At 43.7% G+C, this 22,382-nt stretch overlaps 1 protein-coding gene across 2 annotated transcripts in view; it reads left to right on the top strand.

Annotated features, from left to right (window-relative positions):
- Positions 1-22,382, top strand: part of LOC109895276 (amyloid-beta A4 precursor protein-binding family A member 2) — a 77,435-nt gene that overhangs the window by 18,362 nt on the left and 36,691 nt on the right. For both annotated transcript variants that reach the window (XM_031830792.1, XM_031830791.1), the window contains exon 2: positions 4,455-4,503. The gene's annotated coding sequence lies outside the window, so the exon portion shown is untranslated. The remainder of the gene's footprint in view (positions 1-4,454; positions 4,504-22,382) is intronic.

A 22,382-nucleotide genomic window follows, 5' to 3' on the forward strand; every position in this document is an offset into this window, starting at 1 on the left:
TCTCTATTGCACTCCACACGACCCTTTCCCACCTGGACGAAAGGAACACCTACGTGAGAATGCTGTTCATTGACTACAGCTCAGCGTTCAACACCATAATGCCCTCCAAGCTCCTCACTGAGCTAAGGACCCTGGGATTGAACACCTCCCTCTGCAACTGGATCCTGGACTTCCTGATGGCACACCCACAGGTGGTGAGGGCAGGCAACAACACATCTGCCATGCTGACCCTCAACACGGGGGCCTCTCAGGGGTAAGGCCCTTCCTGTACTTCTTGTTCACCCATGACTGCGTGGCCGCGTATAACTCTAACACCATCATTAAGTTTGCCGACGATGGTGGTAGACCTGCATACCAACGACAATGAGACAGCCTATAAGGAGGAGGTAAGAGACACTGCCAGGACAACAACATCTCCCTCAACGTCAGTAAGACAAAGGAGCTCATCGTGGACTACAGGAAACGGAGGGCTGAGCACGCCCCAATTCTCATCGACGGGGCTGTAGTGGAGCAGGTTGAGAGCTTCAAGTTCCTTGGTGTCCACATCACCAACTAACTATCATGGTCCAAACACACCAAGACAGTTGTGAAGAGGGCACAACAATGCCTCTTCCTCCTCAGGAGGTTCAAAAAATGTCTCATGGGCTCTCAGATCCTCAAAGTTCTACAGCTGCACCATTGAGAACATCTTGACTAGCTGCATCACTGCATGGTATGGCAACTGCTTGGCATCTGACCGCAAGGTGCTACAGAGGGTAGTGTGTACGACCCAGTACATCACTGGGGCCGAGCTCCCAGTGTGTCAGATGAAAGCTACAAAAAATTGTTAAAGACTCCAGCCACCCATGTCACAGACTGTTCTCTCTGCTACCGCACGGCAAGCGGTACCGATGCACAGTCTGGAACTAACAGGACCCTGAACAGCTTCTACCTCCCCCAAGCCATAAGACAGCTAAATAGTTAGTCCGGGTAGCTATTTGGTTATCTATTTAACTATCTGCATTGACCTTTTTTGCACTAACTTGTTTTTGACTCATCACATACTCCAATGCTTCCGAAAATTGTGTCAAGTTGGCTGGATGTCCCAGCAGCATTGCAGTTCTTGACACAAACCGGTTCTTGACACTTCCATCTTTTGTCTTGCCCATTCACCCTCTGAATGGCACACATACACAACACATGTCTCAACTGTCTTAAAGCTTAAAAATCCTTCTTTAACCGGTCTCCTCCCCTTCATCTAACTGATTGAAGTGGATTTATTAAGTGACATCAATAAGGGACCATAGCTGGTCAGCCTATGTCATGGAAAGAGACGTTTTTAATGTTTTGTATACAGCTAAGTTATTGTTACTCATTATTACTCATTGTGTGTCTATTATACTTTTATGTGTTTTACTTTTAAATTATGTCTCTATTTTCGTTCTCTCTGCATTGTTGGAAAGGTCCTGTAAGTAAGTATTTTACTGGTAGTCCACAACTGTTGTTTACGAGGGATGAGATAAATACAAATGTAGATATTTTTTTGTAGGCGTCGATACATTTTACATTAGGGCAAATCAAGTCTGACCTTTTTCAGTGGAAATTAGAAACTTTAGAAGCCTTTTAAAACCGTACACTGCAAGGTTGCATAATCCTGCTGAGCAGAAGAGTGATACAATGAATATCCTACATATGTAGCTAGCTAGCTACTATATTAGGCTGTATGTTCTCACCACATGTCAGATGTAACCATTTGACAGGCCTACTGATACTGTAAGTTTGGCACAGTACTTTGTTTTTTCATATTGCAGTAATGTACTGTAATTGGTTATTTCTAGACAATGCATGCAGATTGATTGTGAGTTGTTGCAGGTGTTGGTAATTTTCCTCCCATCAACAGAACAAGTGTCATTTGTTGGCGTCTCCTGTGACTGATCAAAATGGTCCTATGCAGAGAAGTAGCAGCTGCAGTGTACTGCAGTGTGATTGGGGCCTCAGGGACCAAACGGAGCCCAAGGGCATGAGATGATACTGCAGCCAGAGCACAATGTGACTGCGTGGCTGAGCGGGAGAGACAGTGGTGTTGCTGACACTTTATCTGTCTGAGAAAAGGAGAGTGTGTGTGTGTGTCTGCATGCTTGCGCGTATTTGTGTTGTGTGTGAGAGCGCAGGACACATTCCAGTCGCCAGAGAAAACGTGCTGATTGTTTTGTGCCTTGAGAAGTTGAGCAAACCAGAGGAAATGTCCCAGATAAACTTCAAATACCTGAAGAGGAGGTGAAATTACATTCTGCTCTGCCTCATAACTGGCACTGTGTTCTCCGTAACAAACACAGTTGGTTGGTTTCTGTGTCTTCCCCTGGGAGAAGGAGTCACACAGCGCTGCTTACTATTGGTTCAAACAGTTTACTCGTCAGATGGAACGTGGACATTGTTTGGTAGATAGTTCAGCTGTGTGCTACTTGCTCATATATTTATCACCTGGCAATGCTTCTTCTGGCTCTATCAGTTCTCCTAAGCATTTAGATATGCTGCGCTAATGTGTTGGATTTTTCTTGATTAGATTTTTCTGTGTGCCACGCAACAATGATTTATTTATACCCCCGTCTTAAACCAAATGATGGTTGATAATTAAAATGGCTGAAGAATGCCATTGGGCACAGCCATGGGGGCAGGGGGGCACAGAACAACACTTAGACTATTCCTAACCAGCACACCTGTCAGACTGCGCCAGGGGTTTTGACATAGGCTAATAGCAGGAGTGGGCCCACATGGCCCCTGAGGACCCGTGATGGCTGACAGTGAACATCAGCACTCTATAGTCATGGCATCTCCCACATGCTCGTTGAGTGACACTCAGGTCTCCATGCTGTCAGCAGGCTCTCCCCATCCCTTCTCTTCCCTCCTCTCCTCATCCCTTCTCTTCCCTCCTCTCCTCATCTCTCCTCTCCCCTGACAGCTCCCCTGACAAACTAACTGTCCCTCTGAAGCTGGATGGATCCTCTCTCGGCTCTAATTGTGGAGTGGAATGTGGATTTGGAAGCGTTCCTTCACAGAGAGGATGTGGGGTTGAGATTTACACTGGCTGGACTCTGCTGCAGTAGCCTATCGGGCACAGCTTGTGACTCCAGTAATTTGTCTAGATTTGCGGGAGAATCTGCCCTGTTTCCACACAGACTGAGTTTAGCTGCCGATGGCAACCTCTCCTGGAAGGAAAAGTAGAATGCGACTTGTTAGAATGCAGTAAGCCTATGCCCTTGTCCTTCTGTATATGAGATGGAGGCAAACACTCCAGAAAACAATTCTATCACTTCACACTGAGGGCCCAGGGGATCAGTCTTGTTTGCCCTGGTGTAGTTTTACTTTGAAGCATCTCTCCCCTTCAGTATCAGCTGATGTTGGTAAAGGGAGACAGGCTGTTTTAGGACATCAAAGAAGCAGCCAAGCTTTAATCAGCACTCCAGCCTGAGCACGAACAGAAGCTATCTCTGGATAGGAAGATGTGGTAAGATAACATTACCGTCTCTGTGCTGTGGTGTTAGCCCTGATTAGTGTAAGGAATCTCTTCAGCGAAGTTGGCGTGTCCCAATGAGTCTTGGTAACAATACAATGTGCAAATCACTTCCAGTGCCACCTGAAGCTTTGAGGGGAGGAAGGATGTGTCGGCACAAGGCTTATCATGCAGAACATATCTGGCCAGAGGGAGATGTGTGAGGGAGATGTGTGAGGGAGATGTGTGAGGGAGATGTGTGAGGGAGGTGTGTGAGGGAGATGTGTGAATGGGAGAGAGTGCCACCTGAAGCCTTGAGGGGAGGAAGGATGTGTCAGCACAAGGCTTATCATGCAGAACACATCTGGCCAGAGGGAGGTGTGTGAGGGAGAGAGAGAGAGAGAGATTCTTTCCTTCTCTCCCTCCCTCCATCTCTGCTCCCTCTCCCCATTATGGCGCCAACAACATAGAGCTACTTAATGAATCAGAATCTTTGTGAGCCCGTACTCAGTAATCACATCACACTAAACTGAGTGACAACTTTTTTTTCTCCTCTCTTAAATGTGTTAGTGCTTGGGTTTGTTGCTAATCTAATGACATACCAGTTCCTTTCAGGATGCTCCCCTCCAAGCCAGAGATAAGCTCAAAGTGCTCTTTGTTGAGTGCATTGGCATGAAGATCTGATCAGCTGTGACAGGAAGTACCCCAAGAGCATGTGATGTCAACATGTCCTCACTGCTCTAACTCTCCTGTTTAAGATTGGGCCTTTTGAGCTTCTCATCTTTATTTGTGCGGTGTTGCTTAAAAACCAATTAGGAAATCTTGCTGTGAGTGGCGCAGTAATGATGTTATTTTGGCCCAAAAGCCAGACTACTTTATAACCAAGGGACTGAGGAAGGAGGGGGGTGATAGATCAAGGCTTTACTGTCTGAGCTGAACAAGTTGCCCCTTCACCATACTCAGCCTTGTACTCTTTTTGTTTCAGGACTGCACCTGGGAAATAGACCACATCAGCCACCAACCTACAGCTATTGGTGAGTATTTATGCCTATTTTGGGGTTACGACTTTCCAGCATTAATGGGTTTCATTCTCATGGTTGTTATAGATGTGTTGATGTTGTTTAAACTAGGTGGCTTTATTAGATGGAAAGGTGGGATCAGGTGCACATTTCAATGACAATGTGCTTTTAAAAAGGTTGTTAGTCATGTCCTCTGTCATTGAATGTTCCGATTAAGCTAGTTAATCGGAGCTATGCACATCTCAACTCAAGGCTCCTCTGTGCTGTAGTCTTTTCTGTTTGAATGCTCATCGCTGTCCTATGATCCTGCTGTTTACCATGTGATGTGTTGCTGTTGTGAGAGAGACCTGTAGGGCACAGGGCATCCTCTGGGACCACCTGGGCTCTCTGTACAGAAGATGAGGATGCACAATGATCAAGGAGGAGGAGGAGGGAGGTATCGTGGGAGAAGTCTTTGAAGACGTTTCAGGGCCAAGGAGAAAGAAGAAAAATAATAGATGAGCAACTCAAAATGCTGTGAACCTCTTTAAGGCAACCCTTTCCTCATCACCTATTCATCTTCAGCTGGAATATTTATACACAGCCATCCTTTGAGATAGACTGAGCAACAGCTCCATTTTTTTAGAGGAGAGGACCAAGCTGCCAGTCGGTAGCCTTGCAGGTCACTTCACAGTTGGAGTCGTGGGTGACTGTGGTATTACAGCTGCTAGACCTTTAGCTTGGCATTCAGACGCTCAAACATCCAATCATCATACAAGTATCTCATGGTGTGAGTAGGACCATAGCAGCATAAGGCTTTTGTATCATTAAACAGAATGTGCAATAACTGAACTGCTCAATCAATGAGGTAGACCGAGATCATGTCAGCTATACAGTACACTATATCTGCCTGGCTACCCAACCTCCTTGCTCCGGCCAAACGCTACGCCACGCCAACGGACGTTATTTTCTTCTCCGCAATGAGTCTGGATCGGAGTACCTCCCCGGCGTTTTCAAGAACGCAAACACGTTCTGACCATTCTGATTGGTCCCAGAAACCAGTGGGTTGGGCCAGAGCCAGAACGAACACACATGGGTAAAGCGGCGTTTTGAAAATGTGTCGTTGGCTCTGATTGGTTAGAGAGTACGACACCCCTCATTGTGATGTCACCACATACGACTTCAACGATGCAGACTCAGGCCTGAAGTATGTGCAGTGGAAAAATTCCGTTTGAGTCTTCAGGCGAAGTCAGCTGCCGTTCTTCTTCTCATGATGTGACAATTCATTTCAAGAGTAGTTCCATATGGTATAGGAAGAAGAAGCACCATGTTGATGTGTACTCTGTTACTGTCAGAGCAGAGAAGTGACAATAGTAGGTGAGACACCTCCAGGAGGAGGAAATATGTTGTTGTCATTGAAATCCTGTATGTTATTGTCATTTCATAAAATTGTAAATGGATACATTTGCATTGTAAAATATGTTATAGAAATGCTGCTAGATATTATATGTTCCCTTTTGTAACACATGTCATATACATTATTCAAACATACTGCAGTCATACCCACAGAGGTGAAAAACAGAACAAACTATGATTGTGGTCTTGCTTGCAGATTGGCCAAGGAGTGTTTGAGCTGGCACAATATTGTGCCAGGGATGGAATGAAATGTTCACATCTGTTTCAGTATCACTTAGCTTTCGATTAACATGCCCTTGACAGAACGATGGTTAGCCAGTTTGGCTCTGCTTCATGCCTCACAACATCACTAGTCTTGCCATTAGTGATGACATAACATCGGGTTGGGTAGTAATGGATTACATGTGATGTAATCCATTGCATGCACACAAAAAAAACAACTAATCCATTACTTTACCAGCAAAAATATTGTAATCAGATTATAGATACTTTTGAAAAATGATGATTATTTCTAGGATTATTTACAAATTCATACAGGGTGTTTGCAAAAATAATCTTTGATACCTTGCGGTTTTCTCAACGCTGTCAAATCAGCATTGAAAAAAGGATTTAAAGTTTGTTCCGCCTGAGTGAGTCTGACCACAAGTCAGAGACCACTATGATGACACACCAAATGCATTTGATGGATCGTGGGAGAAGGGCAGGAATAGGCTTTTTTAGGTTACAGTCCAAGCTATGTCTTCCAATGGTGCGACTGCTGTCGGCATCCAAAGATTATCCAACTTGAATAAACGCTTGGCGGTAAGGATGACAGCAGTGCTGTAGCCTAGAGGGCGATACGGATATCACTTGTTATTGATATCTACATATTGATGTGAATCACACTGCTGCTCTCTCATTTAGCTATTTACACCTTACAGATTGTGGTTGTGGATGGCTGTGCACAAATGTATTCAGTGCCTTCGGAAAGTATTCAGACCCCTTGAATTCTTCCACATTTTGTTAGGTTACACCCTTCTTCTAAAATGTATTAAATTGCTTTTTCCCCCTCAGCAATCTACACACAAAATATCACATTTACATAAGTATTCAGACCCTTGTAAAAGCACCTTTGGCTTTTACAAAGTAAAGCACCTTTTGGCTTTTACAAAATACAGCACACCTATTTTGGGAGTTTCTCCCATTTATTCTCTGCTGATCAAGCTCTCTCAGATTGGATGGGGAGCGTTGCTGCTGGACAGCTATTTTCAGGTTTCTCCAGAGATGTTTGATTGGGTTCAAGTCCGGGCTCTGGCGAGCCACTCAAGGACATTCAGAGACCCATCCTGAAGCCACTCCTGCGTTGTCTTGGCTGTGTGCTTAGGGTCGTGGTTCTGTTGGAAGGTGAACCTTCCAACAGAACCACGGAACCGCACCAGTCCGAGGTCCTGAGTGCTCTGGAGCAGGTTTTCATCAAGGATATCTCTGTATTTTGCTCTGTTTGTCTTTGCCTTGATCCTGACTAGTCTCCCAGTCCCTGCCGCTGAAATACATCCCCACAACATGATGCTGCCTGCACCATGCTTCACCATAGGGATGCTTGGCATTCAGGCAAAATAGTTCAATCTTGGTTTCATCAGACCAGAGAATCTTGTTTCTCATGGTCTGAGAGTCTTTAAGTGCCTTTTGGCAAACTCCAAGCGGGCTGTCATGTGCATTTTTACTGAGGAGTGGCTTCCTTCTGGTCACTCTACCATAAAGGCCTGATTGGTGGAGTGCTGCAGAGATGGTTGTCCTTCTGGAAGGTTCTCCCATCTCCACAGAGGAACTCTGGAGCTCTGTCAGAGTGACCATCAGGTTCTTGGTCACCTCCCTGACCATGACCCTTCTCCCCCGATTTGCTCAGTTTGGCCGGTTTGGCCAGCTCTAGGAAGAGTCTTGGTGGTTCACCACTTCTTCCATTTATGAACGATGGAGGCCAATGTGTTCTTGGAGACCTTCAATGCTGCAAAAATGTTTTTGGTATCCTCCCCCAGATCTGTGCCTCGACATAATCCTGTCTCTTGAGTTTTTCTGATAATCCCTTCAAACTCATGGCTTGCTCTGTCAACTGTGGAACCTTATATAGACAGGTGTGTGCCTTTCCAAATCATGTAAAATCAATTGAATTTTCCACAGCTGGACTCCAATCAAGTTGTAGAAACATCTCAAGGATAATCAATGGAAACAGGATGCACCTGAGCTCAATTTTGAGTCTCATAGCAAAGGGTCTGAATACTTATGTAAATAAGGTATTTCCAAAAACCTGTTTTCTTTGTCATTATGGGGTATTGTAGGTAGATTGCTGAGGATTAAAAAAAAAATGTTATCAATTTTAGAATAAGGTTGTAACGTAACAAAATGTGGAAAAAGTCAAAGGGTCTGAATACTTTCTGAAGGCACTGTATATGTATTTTATCCCAATAATGGTTGAAATTAAGACGTTTAAGCTGCCTATCAATCATTGTTTTGCGAACAGTGGACAGCCAGTGAAAAATGCACACTTGCAACAGCTACATACATAGTGTGGATCCCAGCCTATAGAATACAAGTTTGAGCGTGTTCCTACCTTCTAAACTGCTCCATGGTATTGGGCTCCATACTTTCAACAACTATTTGAATGTAAGGAGACCACGACTGGTGCTTTTATTGCTCTAATTTGTGCTGATTCAAAACAAAATATCTATAGGCCTAACATACATATGCTCAAACTCGTACACTTTTGACAGACTTAAAGGGGCAATGCGTAGTTGCTACATCCATTTTTAGACGTATAAATTAATGATATACTGTATACTCAATGATTCTTAAAGAATATAACTTATAAATGCCTCATTAATTCAACTGTCACACCCCATGAGAACCCAAAATATAAGCTTGTTTTAATCCAATGTTTGTAAATGTAAACCAACACTGTTTTTATGTTATTCTTTTGATCAGGACGGTTTCTGATTGGGATTATACTGCGTTGTTGTTGTCTTTGTCGTTTTTGTTGTAGTTGTTGGATGTAATCTCCAGTATCTGGACTATAGAAAGACGGTAGTATCAAAACATGGTTAAAATTATACTTTTGATATCATGGATGGTCAGGCCTTGCATCCTTAGCTCTGTCTATTAGTTTGAGAGTGGTTACAGGCCCATCCCTCAGCTTTTTACCAAAACAGAGTCAGGGTGGTCCTTGGTTATTGTTTCAACTGTGGATTCTCCCATTAAACAGCTGTAAATTATCGAGATATCACCAACAACCCAAAAATTATAATAGGCCTATAGAAAAAAAATGATCTTATTTTTTTACCCGGTAAGTTGACTGAGAACACATTCTCATTTACAGCAACGACCTGGGGAATAGTTACAGGGGAGAGGTGAATGAGTCCATTGTAAACTGGGGATTATTAGGTGACCGTGATGGTTTAAGGGCCAGATTGGGAATTTAGCCAGGACACCGGGGTTAACACCCCTACTCTTACGATAAGTGCCATGGGATCTTTAATGACCTCAGAGAGTCAGGACACCAGTTTTAACATTTAACATTTTTGGTAGCGCTCAAGGCATGCCATTCCATGAGAGCAGCGTTTATTTTTCAACTCGAAGCAATGAGCTTAATCAGTCCTCCATGACAACAAAATATGAAGCAGTTTTTGGGTTATGCTCAGGTAAAACAGTTTGGCTAATCTATATTTCCAAGTCCTGTTCTTGAAGATCAAGGGGCATAGCCATGGGAAGTAAGGGTGCTGAGGGTGCTGCAGCATCCCCGGACAAATCTGAATTCCCTAACAATGTTAATACAATTATTGTATTTTTTTCTTTACTAGTCCTGTATATTTACTAGTCCCCCCCCCCCCCCCCATACCCCCATCAGCTAAAAAAACACTCCACCCAAACATTTTCCCACAGCTATGTCAAGGGGTATTACACTATTTGGAATGACTGGAAATCTGGCAGGCTTTGGTTTTTAACCTGATCGTATTATTATCTGTAGTAAAAAGAAGTGGGTTAGAAGCCTACATAACCAACCCATAAAGTCAAATCCATTTATGGCCAGCTGTGTAAACTTTAACATTGATTTATCCTGCAATAGATGTTGTTCAATTGTTTATATTCATTTTTGTATTCTTCTAGTGCCTCTTAAGGGGAAAGTAATCAGATTACGTTACTGAGTTTGGGTAACCCAAAAGTTAGGTTCCTGATTTATAATTTTGGAAAGGTAACTGAAACAGATTCCATTTAGAAAGTAACCTAACCAACCCTGCAGACCATGGCCTCGTGTGTATTACCACATTAGGAGGATCAGATGCATGCACAGGAAATTGAACTCTAATTGAAGAAAATGTAACTCTGCCAGGAGAAAACAACATTTGGTCCCAGTCTAAAAAGTGTAAAAGGTACTTCTGGCAACAGAGTTCTTTATTCAGAGTTTTTTTTTTAATTTTCTTGAGCAGATGGTCAGGCGGCCGGAACATGATTACAAATAATTTGTGGACTGCAAATTAACCACAATAAGACCAAACAGATATAATAATTGACTAAAATATAATCATTTCAAACGTTGCTTACATTTGTATATGGTCACATATATCTCTCTGTTATGCATGGGAATACTTTGGAACAGATGTCCAAATTCATATATATTTTTTTTACAGTATTTTATGTCCAGCAATTAATACAAAATACACTGAACAAAAATATAAATGCAGCATGTAAAGTGTTCGTCCCATGTTTCATGAGCTGAAATAAAAGATTGCAAAAATGTATTGGACAAAAATGCCAAAGTTAAATCCATGTATGATTAATCATCATGTCCCAATCTTAATATTACATTTTGCATGTCCCAATCTTAATATTACATTTTGCATGTCCCAATCTTAATATTACATTTTGCATGTCCCAATCTTAATATTACATTTTGCATGTCCCAATCTTAATATTACATTTTTCATGTCCCAATCTTAATATTACATTTTGCATGTCCCAATCTTAATATTACATTTTGCATGTCCCAATCTTAATATTACATTTTGCATGTCCCAATCTTAATATTACATTTTGCATGTCCCAATCTTAATATTACATTTTGCATGTCCCAATCTTAATATTACATTTTGCATGTCCCAATCTTAATATTACATTTTGCATGTCCCAATCTTAATATTACATTTTGCATGTCCCAATCTTCACATTATTTTATCTTTGGTCTTCGAACAACATGCAGAAGGAAACATCGCAAAAGCAGCTCTAACTGCTACGTGGAAAGGCGTATAATATTCAGTAGGCTAAATCCCCCGTCTCCCCTAATCTGCATCGGATGTGCTCATAAATGTGCTGCTACTCACAGAATGTTTCAGATATATGAAGTTTCAACAAATGCTCGCAGTCAAACAAACAATAAAAATAATATGCGACTCAGGTTCTTTTCCTGTGTTTGGTCCTGACAGCGTTCTCACCTACAGCGAATCACACCACGGTACAAATTGAATGAGACCGAGACCACTCTTTTTGAGCGAACCACCGTGTGCGTGTTTAGTCCAGACCCGAGTGCGGGTAGAGTTCACACCAGTCCAAACAAACCAAACTAAGGGGATAAACTCAGGGAGATCTTCGGAAAAACCGAACCAAACCAATTTGGTGTGAAAGCCCCCATAATGTAGTTAAAAGTACTCAGTCCCAATCAACTCCAGTTATCAATACTAAATCCAGGGAGCATATCACTCTGTTGAGGGTGAAGAGACATTGCCTGTACATGAGTTAACTTAAAAAATGTTACTTTAATCTCTCCTTGATTTACAGTGTATCCAGATATGTGTCACATGTGACCATAAAGAACATAATCAGGACAAGTTCTCCTATTAGATGAACAATGTGATTCGAGTGGTGAAAATCTGCCTCCCTATTTCCATCTTCCATATTTCTGCTCGCTCTCAGCCAAAAAGCCCATGATTGATTGAGCACTAAAGAGGATTATTATTGGCTGAAAAGGAGAGGAGCTGTTGTGGGTTGCTTGCTGTACCCATGGAAGCAGAATGGCTGTGAGCTGGCCCACCAGAAGGCTGTGTTTCTGAGCCAGATAGCACTGTGACGGGTCCCAAGACTCTGCCTGCCTGTCCACTCTCTGTTTCTTATCCTGTAGGCCTATAATCTCCTCTCAAATAGTCCCCATCCATCTGCACGTCACTGATAGTGTATGGGAATTGCACGCGTGTTATGGGGCCCATGCTTCCATATAAGACACATTTTGGTCTGACTGCATTTGGCGGCAGAGTCACTTGTGTGTTTGGAGTCTTATCATCTGTTGAAACAGTGCTTTACATATCATGATTAAAAGCTTGAATAACGGAGGAGATGGCTGACATCAACATCTAGCTAGTTTAATCTTTGAAAGCCTTGAGACCCAAGTGTAAACTGATGATATGCTACTCACTATAATTATGTTTCTAATCCTCTGTGCATTCGATGCCAAGGAATCGTATTGACTGTGAAGTGTGGAAAGAAAGTGCCCTGGCCTGTCATCATGTATGCTGTTGAATATGGAATCAATTCCTCTCATTTTCCTAAGGAATATTTATTTGGGACTACTCTAAGGAGAACTAGACTTCTTGAATAGCCTACACCCCTCTTCATAGTCAGTTTTTCAAATGAAAATGTGAGCTGGCTATTGTGTGAGTATTCATCCATTGGTGTGTGTGTTGTTTCTGCATGTGCAATAGTGTGTGTGTGTCTGAGTGTATATGTGTGTGTGTCTGAGTGTATATGTGTGTGTGTGTGTGTCTGAGTGTATATGTGTGTGTGTGTGTGTGTCTGAGTGTATATGTATGTGTGTGTGTGTCTGAGTGTATATGTGTGTGTGTGTGTGTGTGTGTGTCTGAGTGTATATGTGTGTGTGTGTGTGTGTCTGAGTGTATATGTATGTGTGTGTGTGTCTGAGTGTATATGTGTGTGTGTGTGTGTGTGTGTGTGTCTGAGTGTATATGTGTGTGTGTGTGTGTGTGTGTCTGAGTGTGTGTGTGTGTCTGAGTGTATGTGTGTGTGTGTGTGTGTGTCTGAGTGTATATGTGTGTGTGTGTGTCTGAGTGTGTGTGTGTCTGAGTGTGTGTGTGTGTCTGAGTGTATATGTGTGTGTGCTGTCTTGCATATCCTCTTGCTTTTAGTCATTTAGGCAATTTAGTCTCGCTGAGGACACATGGTGTATCTAAATGAATTAGATCCTCTGGGAGAAGCGTAAACAAACAGAAGGATAATTTAATATTTCAGACCATGCAAATCACGTCTGTTTTTCTGTTGAGGCAGAGGCAGTTCCTGTTCCATAGTTTGCAAACACTAATAGGAGTAGTGGTGCTCAGGGGCAGTTGCTAGTGTGGACATTAAAGTGTGTCTTAGTTTGCTCAAATGAATAGAGGGTTTATATACCAATACAACCTTTCAGCTGTAGCCCCTTTAGTTGTGAATCCCAAATAGATCTCCGATTTAAAAATGCAGTTATTCATTATAATTTCTACCTGTTTCTAAGCAAGTATTTATTAACAAACACCCAAGCAAAGGTGCTCTCTCTCCCTTTTTACAATGCTTGTAATGTCAAGGTCCTCTATTGTTATGAACCATGAGGCCTTTACCAGATGTGATGATGGCACGACATGCATGCCCAGAAGGGAAGCTGGGTTTATAGAGGCAGACTGAATGGAGCTGCAGAGCTTTGTGATATAAGGGGATTGCAATCAGAGCCCAGTAATCCATCCATCCAGACCTCCAGCATCATCAGTGGATCAGAAGCAGAGCTACAGTATGTCTGACCAGAGGGGCGACGACGTCACTTGTTCCCGCCAGGGACTCTGTAGTTCGTCACGTTACAACAATCTTTAGCGCCAGGGGACCCAAATGCACGCTTTGATGTGATGTTATGCCTTGAGATGGTTGGGCAATGTTAATATGCCACCATCTCCTCTGTCGCTCCTCATTCGTCACCGCGCCTCACTTTCCTTCGCATCGTTTTGTTCTTCCTTAATATATTCTGCGTTTCATCCCAAGATGTATGACTCAGCCAATTTGAGATGCTGTGACTCTCGGAGAAGATGATGCATTTTAAAGCCAATGGTGACAGAGTGAAACACAGGCTTGATCTCAGAAACAAGTGAAACCTTTCATCCAGAAACCCCTCCAAACTGGTGGCAGCAGCACTGGGACAAGCCAGATACTGAGCCGTGTGCCTAAAGGGGATGGGCGGAGATCCTGTAGATCCTGTAGATATATCTGTCTCTTTTGTCTGCTATCTGTCTCCGTGTCTTCAGTTTGGAAGCTATTAAATAGTCAGTGTTTGACTTACTCCTTTCACCCTGTCCTTTGCAGTCTTGTCTTCATTCCTGATGGTCCCTGCCATCTTCATCTCCTCTTCATTGGTCCTTCTCTGTGTTTGTAGGTTGTAGTTATTGCAATGTAGTAAACACTGGCTATTGGCTACAGATGCTCATGCACACTGACAGCTCTGGGATCAGCCATTAGAGACTCCTGCTGCTAGCAATCTGGAGGAGAGCATGTAGTGTCTCTAGACCAGGCATCCAGAGTCTGCCATGTACATCAGAACAAAACCAAGCATGTCCAGAATGTCCAGGCTGTCCTGGACATGCGTTAGCACACCTTTGATTCAGGAATCTGGGTACTGTTGAATGACTTCCCATTCAAGTAAGGCATTCTGTTCCTTCTAGCACAGCTTGCAGGGTGTGATGGAGATTGGAGAGGTCCCAGAAGAACACAGGGCTTGCTAAACCACCACCCCTTTCTTAAAATAGCCTTGAATCATGCATTATTCGTGCTGGGACTGCCGGTGCTGTCAAGCATCATTTTTCGCGGTGCTTATTGTCTCCTCTTGTTTACTTCAGGCCCTGCAATTTAAAAAGATTCCCTGAACTCATTTCCATAGCTTTGTGTTTGTTATTGGGTGATGTATCTACAGTGAAGAAACATTAAAGGATGCTTATTACATTCTGTTTCTTCTCCTCCTCTGTGTTAGAATTGGTTGCTGACTGTGTTCTTTTGTTGCTGGCTGTTGCCATGCACTCAGAGAGAGAGAGAGAGAGAGAGAGAAAGCGGCGACGACACTCCTCTAGAGATGGGGAAGTAGATTTCAATCTCCCAGCCTGCCTCTCTCTGTGTCACGCTGTGTCCCCTGGGCCCACTAAAGCGTGAAGGATGCTGGGGGGGGTGGGGTGGGGGTTGGCATATAACAGGTCCTCCAGATCCTGCCACTTTGTCAGTAGTGATGCAACAGCCGCACACACTAGTGCTACACGTGTCCCTCTTATCGATCAGGATCGATATCTTCAGCTAACAGGGCCACACCCAGAAACAGAAACACATGCGTGAATACACACACATTCACTAAGAATACAAAGCCACATAAAGACATGCACTCAAACTGATACACAACAAGAACCAGACAACCATGGGCTGGGCTAATAATGGAATCCCTTCCTCCATTTTCCTTTACTTCTTGTTGATAATGGGCCATTCTCCTGGGTGATGAATGGTAAAACCTCAGCCTCTAATGTCCAGTGGTGAGAACTGGAAGGGCCATTTCACGCATCAAATGCACAAACAGTGTTTCGCGTAAGATGTCAGGGTTCATGAGTACTGTGTGTGTGTGGTATGTGAGACATGATAAGATGTGTGTAGGTATGCTTATCTGAATGTGTGTGTGTGTGTGTGTGTGTGTGATGTGAAGGCTGATGAATAATTGATCCCTGGCTTTCCATTTGGAGGCTGTCAGTGAGTGAAGTCAGGAGATATTTCATGTGAGGATGGCTGCTACCAAACTGCAGTACTGGGCCCAGTCATTACTACTGTGGCTGTGGGTTTGATAAGGCAACTGTTACTGTCCTCCCCCTCCTCATATCACTGAGCATTGAGGTGTCATCGAATACAATGAACATCACTACTTTCAATGACTCTTATTAACATTATTTTCCTCATCCCTGTCAATTCTCTCTCCCATTCCATCTCTCTTCTGCATATGAATGCTTTGCTCATTCCAAACAAACCTCTGTATAAAGGAGAAACTACTGTGACAAGGCCCTCCATATTGCATCAGGTCAAACATGTGTTACTATTCATAAACATTCATTCCAATCGACACAAATCGCACAACAAAACGCTACAGTGCTTGCTACAGCAGAAGAATAATCCTGCAGCAACAGGAAATGTGAATTGTTATGTGGATTTGAATTAATGGACATGTTTGTAGGGGTTGATACCTTTCTTTGTAAGGGAAAATCAAGTCTAAAATGTCTAAGTGGAAATTACAAACTTCAGAACACTTGCAGGAAATTTCTCCTGCAACAGAGTGATCAAATTAAGATCCTACACCTTTACTATAAATCCCCTAGCTAATGGTGTTTCAAACCTGTGTAATGCAATTTTTTTGAATGGTGTTCTCTAATTGGCAACAACTCAAGTGTTAACTGCTGTTTTGGTTATTTGTGTTGAACTATGAATTCTCCAGATGAGTGCTGCTGTCTCTCTCCTCTCTGTCTCACACCTCCTCCTCCTCTCAGTACATCCTTCAGTGCTCTCCAAGGTCTATTCCATTGGCTTCCCTAGTATGATTTATGACCATCCTTGCCTCTCATAGGCTAAAGCATGGACCATGCCGTGGTGGAGGAAATGTGTGACATGGCACTGATCACCAGGGGATTATAATTAGAATGATAACGATGATTGTAATGCCACCTGTTTGTACGTACAGTATAGCCTACGACTCCCCACAGTATCAATATGATCGCAACCAGTGATACGATCACACGGCAAAACATGTTGATGTCACAGGTTAATGTACATAACCCTTTGGGCTATGAGGTTATGATTTTATGCCATATTGCTATAGGCATACTAATTTGGTTCTCACTTTCCCGAGCAAATGTCAACAAGTTGGTACACCGTAAGAAGCGCTCTCATCTGGCTCAAACTGTATGTTGTATTAGAGCTGAGAGGTCAATGGTGGGTGGTGCAGGTGTCCTGTTTCATAGGACTGGGAATTGCCAGGGACCTCACGATACAATATTATCACAATAGTTAGGTGCCGATACGATATGTATTGCGATTCTCACGATACAGTGATTTATCTTGCGATTCGATGTTCCAAACATATTGTTCACTATATGACTGCTGCAGAGGGACACGAGAGAGCCATGAGAAAACGACTTTTGAAATGTCTTGGAAATAAAAGTGCTGAAAACGAATTGGCTCCCAATTTAAAAAGAAGATGGGAACGAGCTAAGAAATAAAAAATAGTGAAGTTCAGGTGCAGGTACAGCAAACTAGCGCAAAAATAATATTGCAATATTGTTAAAACGATACGATACAATATATCGTCCAAAATGATATCCAGATATGTAACTGTATTGATCCCCCCACCCCCCATCACCAGCATCATCGTCAGGTCTGAGTGGCGCTTCCCCTTAGAATTACCTTCAAGGCAAAACCAATTATTCAGTCTTTAACTTTTAATGAGTCCTCAAACTTCAAGTCTGAAATTAAGAGTTAAGATCCAGACTGTTGGTCCTCTTGTCATTATTCTGCTGCTAACCCCTCTGTAACAAATCAAATCAAATGTTATTTGTCATATGCTCCAAATACAACAGGTGTAGACTTAGTGTCAAATCAAATTGATTTATATAGCCCTTCTTACATCAGCTGATATCTCAAAGTGCTGTACAGATACCCAGCCTAAAACCCCAAACAGCAAGCAATGCAGGTGTAGAAGCACGGTGGCTAGGAAAAACTCCCTAGAAAGGCCAAAACCTAGGAAGAAACCTAGAGAGGAACCAGGCTATGAGGGGTGGCCAGTCCTCTTCTGGCTGTGCCGGGTGGAGATTATAACAGAACATGGCCAAGATGTTCAAATGTTCATAAATTACCAGCATGGTCAAATAATAATAATCACAGGCAGAATAGTTGAAACTGGAGCAGCAGCACGGTCAGGTGGACTGGGGACAGCAAGGAGTCATCATGCCAGGTAGTCCTAGGGCTCAGGTCCTCCGAGAGAGAGAAAGAAAGACACCGGATAGGACAGGAGAAGTACTCCAGAGATAACAAACTGACCCTAGCCCCCCGACACAAACTACTGCAGCATAAATACTGGTGGCTGAGACTAGAGGGGTCAGGAGACACTGTGGCCCCATCCGATGATGCCCCCGGACAGGGCCAAACAGGAAGGATATAACCCCACCCACTTTGCCAAAGCACAGCCCCCACACCACTAGAGGGATACCTTCAACCACCAACTTACCATCCTGAGACAAGGCCGAGTATAGCCCACAAAGATCTCCGCCACGGCACAACCCAAGGGGGGGGGGGGGGCCAACCCAGACAGGAAGATCACATCAGTGACTCAACCCACTCAAGTGACGCACCCCTCCCAGGGACAGCATGAAAGAGCACCAGTAAGCCAGTGACTCAGCCCCTGTAATAGGGTTAGAGGCAGAGAATCCCAGTGGAAATAGAGGAACCGGCCAGGCAGAGACAGCAAGGGCGGTTCGTTGCTCCAGAGCCTTTCCGTTCACCTTCACACTCCTGGGACAGACTACACTCAATCATATGACCCACTGAAGAGATGAGTCTTCAGTAAAGAATTAAAGGTTGAGACCGAGTTTGCGTCTCTCACATGGGTAGGCAGACCATTCCATAAAAATGGAGCTCTATAGGAGAAAGCCCTGCCTCCAGCTGTTTGCTTAGAAATTCTAGGGACAATTAGGAGGCCTGCGTCTTGTGACCGTAGCGTACGTGTATTTGTATTTGGCTAAGGTGTATGTGAACTTCCGACTTCAACTGTAGGTCCTGGATGGCAGGAAGCTTGGCCCCAGTGAAGTACTGGGCCGTACGCACAACCCTCTGTAGCACCTTACGGTTGGATGCCGAGCAGTTGCCATACCAGGCGGTGATGCAACCGGTCAGGATACTCTCGATGGTGCAACTGTAGAACTTTTTGAGGATCTGGGGACCCATGCCAAATCTTTTCAGTGTCCTGAGGGAGAATAGGCATTGTCATGCCCTCTTCACGACTGTCTTGGTGTGTTTGGACCATGATAGACCGTGCCTTTAGTAATGAATTAATACTGCCCCATTCAACTGAGTATATTATGTGTATTAGTGATTCATTCCAAAGCTGTACTATACTGTAGGCTAGGAACTGGACATTAATTCACTTTTCAGTTTTAGTCGTAATATACTGCAATTTCATTTTTTTCTTTATCCCAAGATTTGGAAGCACTCCCAAACACTGGCCTAATCCTCCATCAAATATGATTAAACTGAGTGTATCCTTTGAGTCCCAACCACACGTTTTCATTCCCCACAAAAAAGCTAAGCAAACATCAAAGCAGAAGTGTTTATTTATAGTTTGACCAAGCCTCTTTTCTTCTAAAACTATTTTGCTGCGTTTGTCCTTGGTACCATGGGCTCAATGTCTCCAGCATGTTACGACCCACTCAGGGCAGCTGCTCAAACCCCAGATGGCTGACAGGAAAGACCCGATTTAAACATGCGACTGCAGTGACAGTGTGTGTGGTGTGTGTGTGTGTGTGTGTGCGTGTGATTGCGTGATGCAAGTAACAAAGATGGAGTAACCAACAAAAAGCTTGAAAATAGAGAATAGCAAGAGTGAGACATACTGAGTAAGAAAGGGAGCGATGAACAGATCACAACATAGCTGGAGACAGGGAGGAAGTATCTGGTGCCTGCCACTGTGATTTCCCATTCATTCTCTGATCCTGCTCCCAAATGCTCATTCAGATACACACACATTCATTTTCTTGACAGGCAAGGCCACTGTCCTCACTAATGTTTTTCTTCCTTTTTCCTCCTTTTGTCTTGAGTAATTTTGAGGCCATCTGTAGCATACATTGTGCCCAGTGGCAGCAGCCTGAGAGGGGGTGGGGGGTCCTGTTGTTGCCTAGTGGTCAGTGGTGTCGGGGGGCCGGGTTGCAGCAGGCTGCTGTTCACTGTGTGTGGGTGTGCGTGTCTAGGCCATACTCACCGTGTGTGTGTGTGTGTGTGTGTGTGTGTGTGTGTGTGAGAGAGAGGTACAGGACAACAGATGTGTGTACGTATTGCTGAGATGATGATGGACCTCAGCTTTTACAACGGGCACTTCCTCTCTATGTAACGATGATGAGCGCAATGAACCAATAGCACGTGTGCTAATAACACTGTACAGCCATAACACCTCAATGTTTCTCCTGTGTTCTCTCTCTGGCTCATCTGCATGGAGGGGATCCAGCTGGCAGTAGCAGGCACCGATCAAACCTTCCGTGTTAGATGGTCCCCAGTGCCTCTCCCTCAGGGGCCGAGTGCGCTCTGTTTTCAGCACCGTGGAGCAGAGCTGTTGTCAGGCAGACTTTGAAGAGCGCCGGCGTTCTGTACTGATAGGTAACAGAAAGACCCCCTTCAGAGGGGCAGAGGGTTTCACGGTCACAAAACCACACCGTAACCTCAATGGTATAAGAGAAGCAGAATGTAGATGGGCTATATTATTATTATTATTATTATTATTATTATTATTATGTTAGTTTCAGCTCTTATCTTTGACCAGCCTCCTCATCTGTACCGTCTGGGTCCTTTCCGTATTATCTTACTCTGCAGACATTGAACGGTATTCATGATACTGGTTGGCTCGCTGTCCATCCGGGAGATTAGCAGGTGCTGCAATACCAACGGTTGGCTGTCAAGCACTGGAAGGGAAAAAAAACTCTGAAGACCTACCTCAACTGTGTATCTGGCAGGAAGATGTGGGTCTTAGCCAAGACATTTCAGTTTGTTAGTTGTGTCCTTCAGGGAATTAATTAAAACCATTGTACTCAAACCTACTTTCCTCTGAAAGGTTAATTCAACCTTTTCATTCTCCCTTCAGGCACCCAGTAACGAGTTGGCCACTCTGTCAACCATTTTGGTGTTAAGGTTGGAAAAGAAGCTGTTGAATACAAATACAATTAATCAGTGAAGTGTCTAGCACATCAATGAAGGTGCAATGTGTTTGAGGCTGCAGATCTAGACTGAGGGTAAAGCATGAGGGCTTTGTGGTGTGGCTGGGGTCTATCTCAGGGGTAACCTGACCCATGAAAACAAAGGGTTACCGTGGTGACTGGAAGGGGGAAGGCGTGTCAGGATCCTGGCAGCAGTGCCAGGAGGAGGGTTGGGCTGGGTGCTTGTGTCTGGGCCTGTCCTCTCCCTGTCTCCCTTTCTATCTCTCTCTTTCTCTCTCTCTCACTCTCTCTGCAGTATGTGGGAGGCTGGGGAGAGAACACACTGAATCTCAATAAAACTGAGAGATGGAGCCTTCCCTTTTCTCGCTCAGCACAGATGCAATGGCTTTCTTTCCCCGACCGCTTCTCATTCGCTTGCAGCATAACTATGTGATAACAATACATCACTAGTGATGTAAAACCTAAATTGAACCACAAATTGTTATGGTAGTTTAATGTAACGACACATCCTTTCCCGGATGGATAGAGAAGTGATGAATTAATCCAGCTACAGTTACTGGCACTAAGGAGGTGACTTTACCGTGGCTGTAATCAAGGATGGTGACAGAATAATAATGGCCATGGTGAGTTGGTAAAAGACCTTGAAGTCAGATTGGAGGCTCATTCATTAGGGAAGGAGGAAGGGCTTGTGCACATCGTAAAGCTGTCGGAAGGGAGAGAATAAGAGTTCAATTTCCCACTTTGAGCACTGACACAAAGCCCAAACTCTGTGTTCGATTTAGTGTCAGGTGGGTGGCTCACAACACTTAGTAGGGATGTAATGATTCCAGTATCGTGATACTCAGGCCCAATGTTGGAAACAAGCATCCTTATCTTGTCACCCCGAATCACGCTTATTTTCCAAGCTATAACCCACAATATGTTACATGTAGGTTTTTAAAGGACCGAAGAGTTTAGTCTGCTTTGTGTTATCCTTTTTGTCATGGAAAATCAGGTATCGTAGTATCGCCATGTATCGCCACCTTAGCACTTAGATTGGACATATTTTCAGAACCTCCTGAAGATTGGAATGTGCAGTCTGGTGTGGTGTAGCGAGAACAAAAGACTACTTTTGAGAGGAAACAGTCTGTCCACATTGTGGTCTTATTTCTCTGAAGTGTAGACTGTGCTGAGTGCCCTTTACCAAAGCAGCCTTTAATACAAAGTACAATTTTACTCAGGAAGTGGCAAGCAGCAGGTAGCCAGGACTTCATCTTTAAAAGCCAAAGATTCCTTCCACTGCACTTTGTTCTCTCTGTGAGAGCTCCAAGGCCCTTTTCACTCTGCCCATGAAAAGTTTCTTGCTTCCTTTCAAGAAGACATTGAAATGAATCAGACCTAAAGCCATCTGTTGTGAGTGATACTGATAAAGAAAAGTGTATATTAATCCAGAGCAGACCATGGCATTACAAACACACAGCTAGCCCAGATACTTAACCCGCCCAGTGTGCGTGCCGTGTGGACTATTGGCCTCCGACAAAT

Source organism: Oncorhynchus kisutch, linkage group LG8 (assembly GCF_002021735.2).
Source record: "Oncorhynchus kisutch isolate 150728-3 linkage group LG8, Okis_V2, whole genome shotgun sequence".
Classification (NCBI taxonomy): domain Eukaryota; kingdom Metazoa; phylum Chordata; class Actinopteri; order Salmoniformes; family Salmonidae; genus Oncorhynchus; species Oncorhynchus kisutch.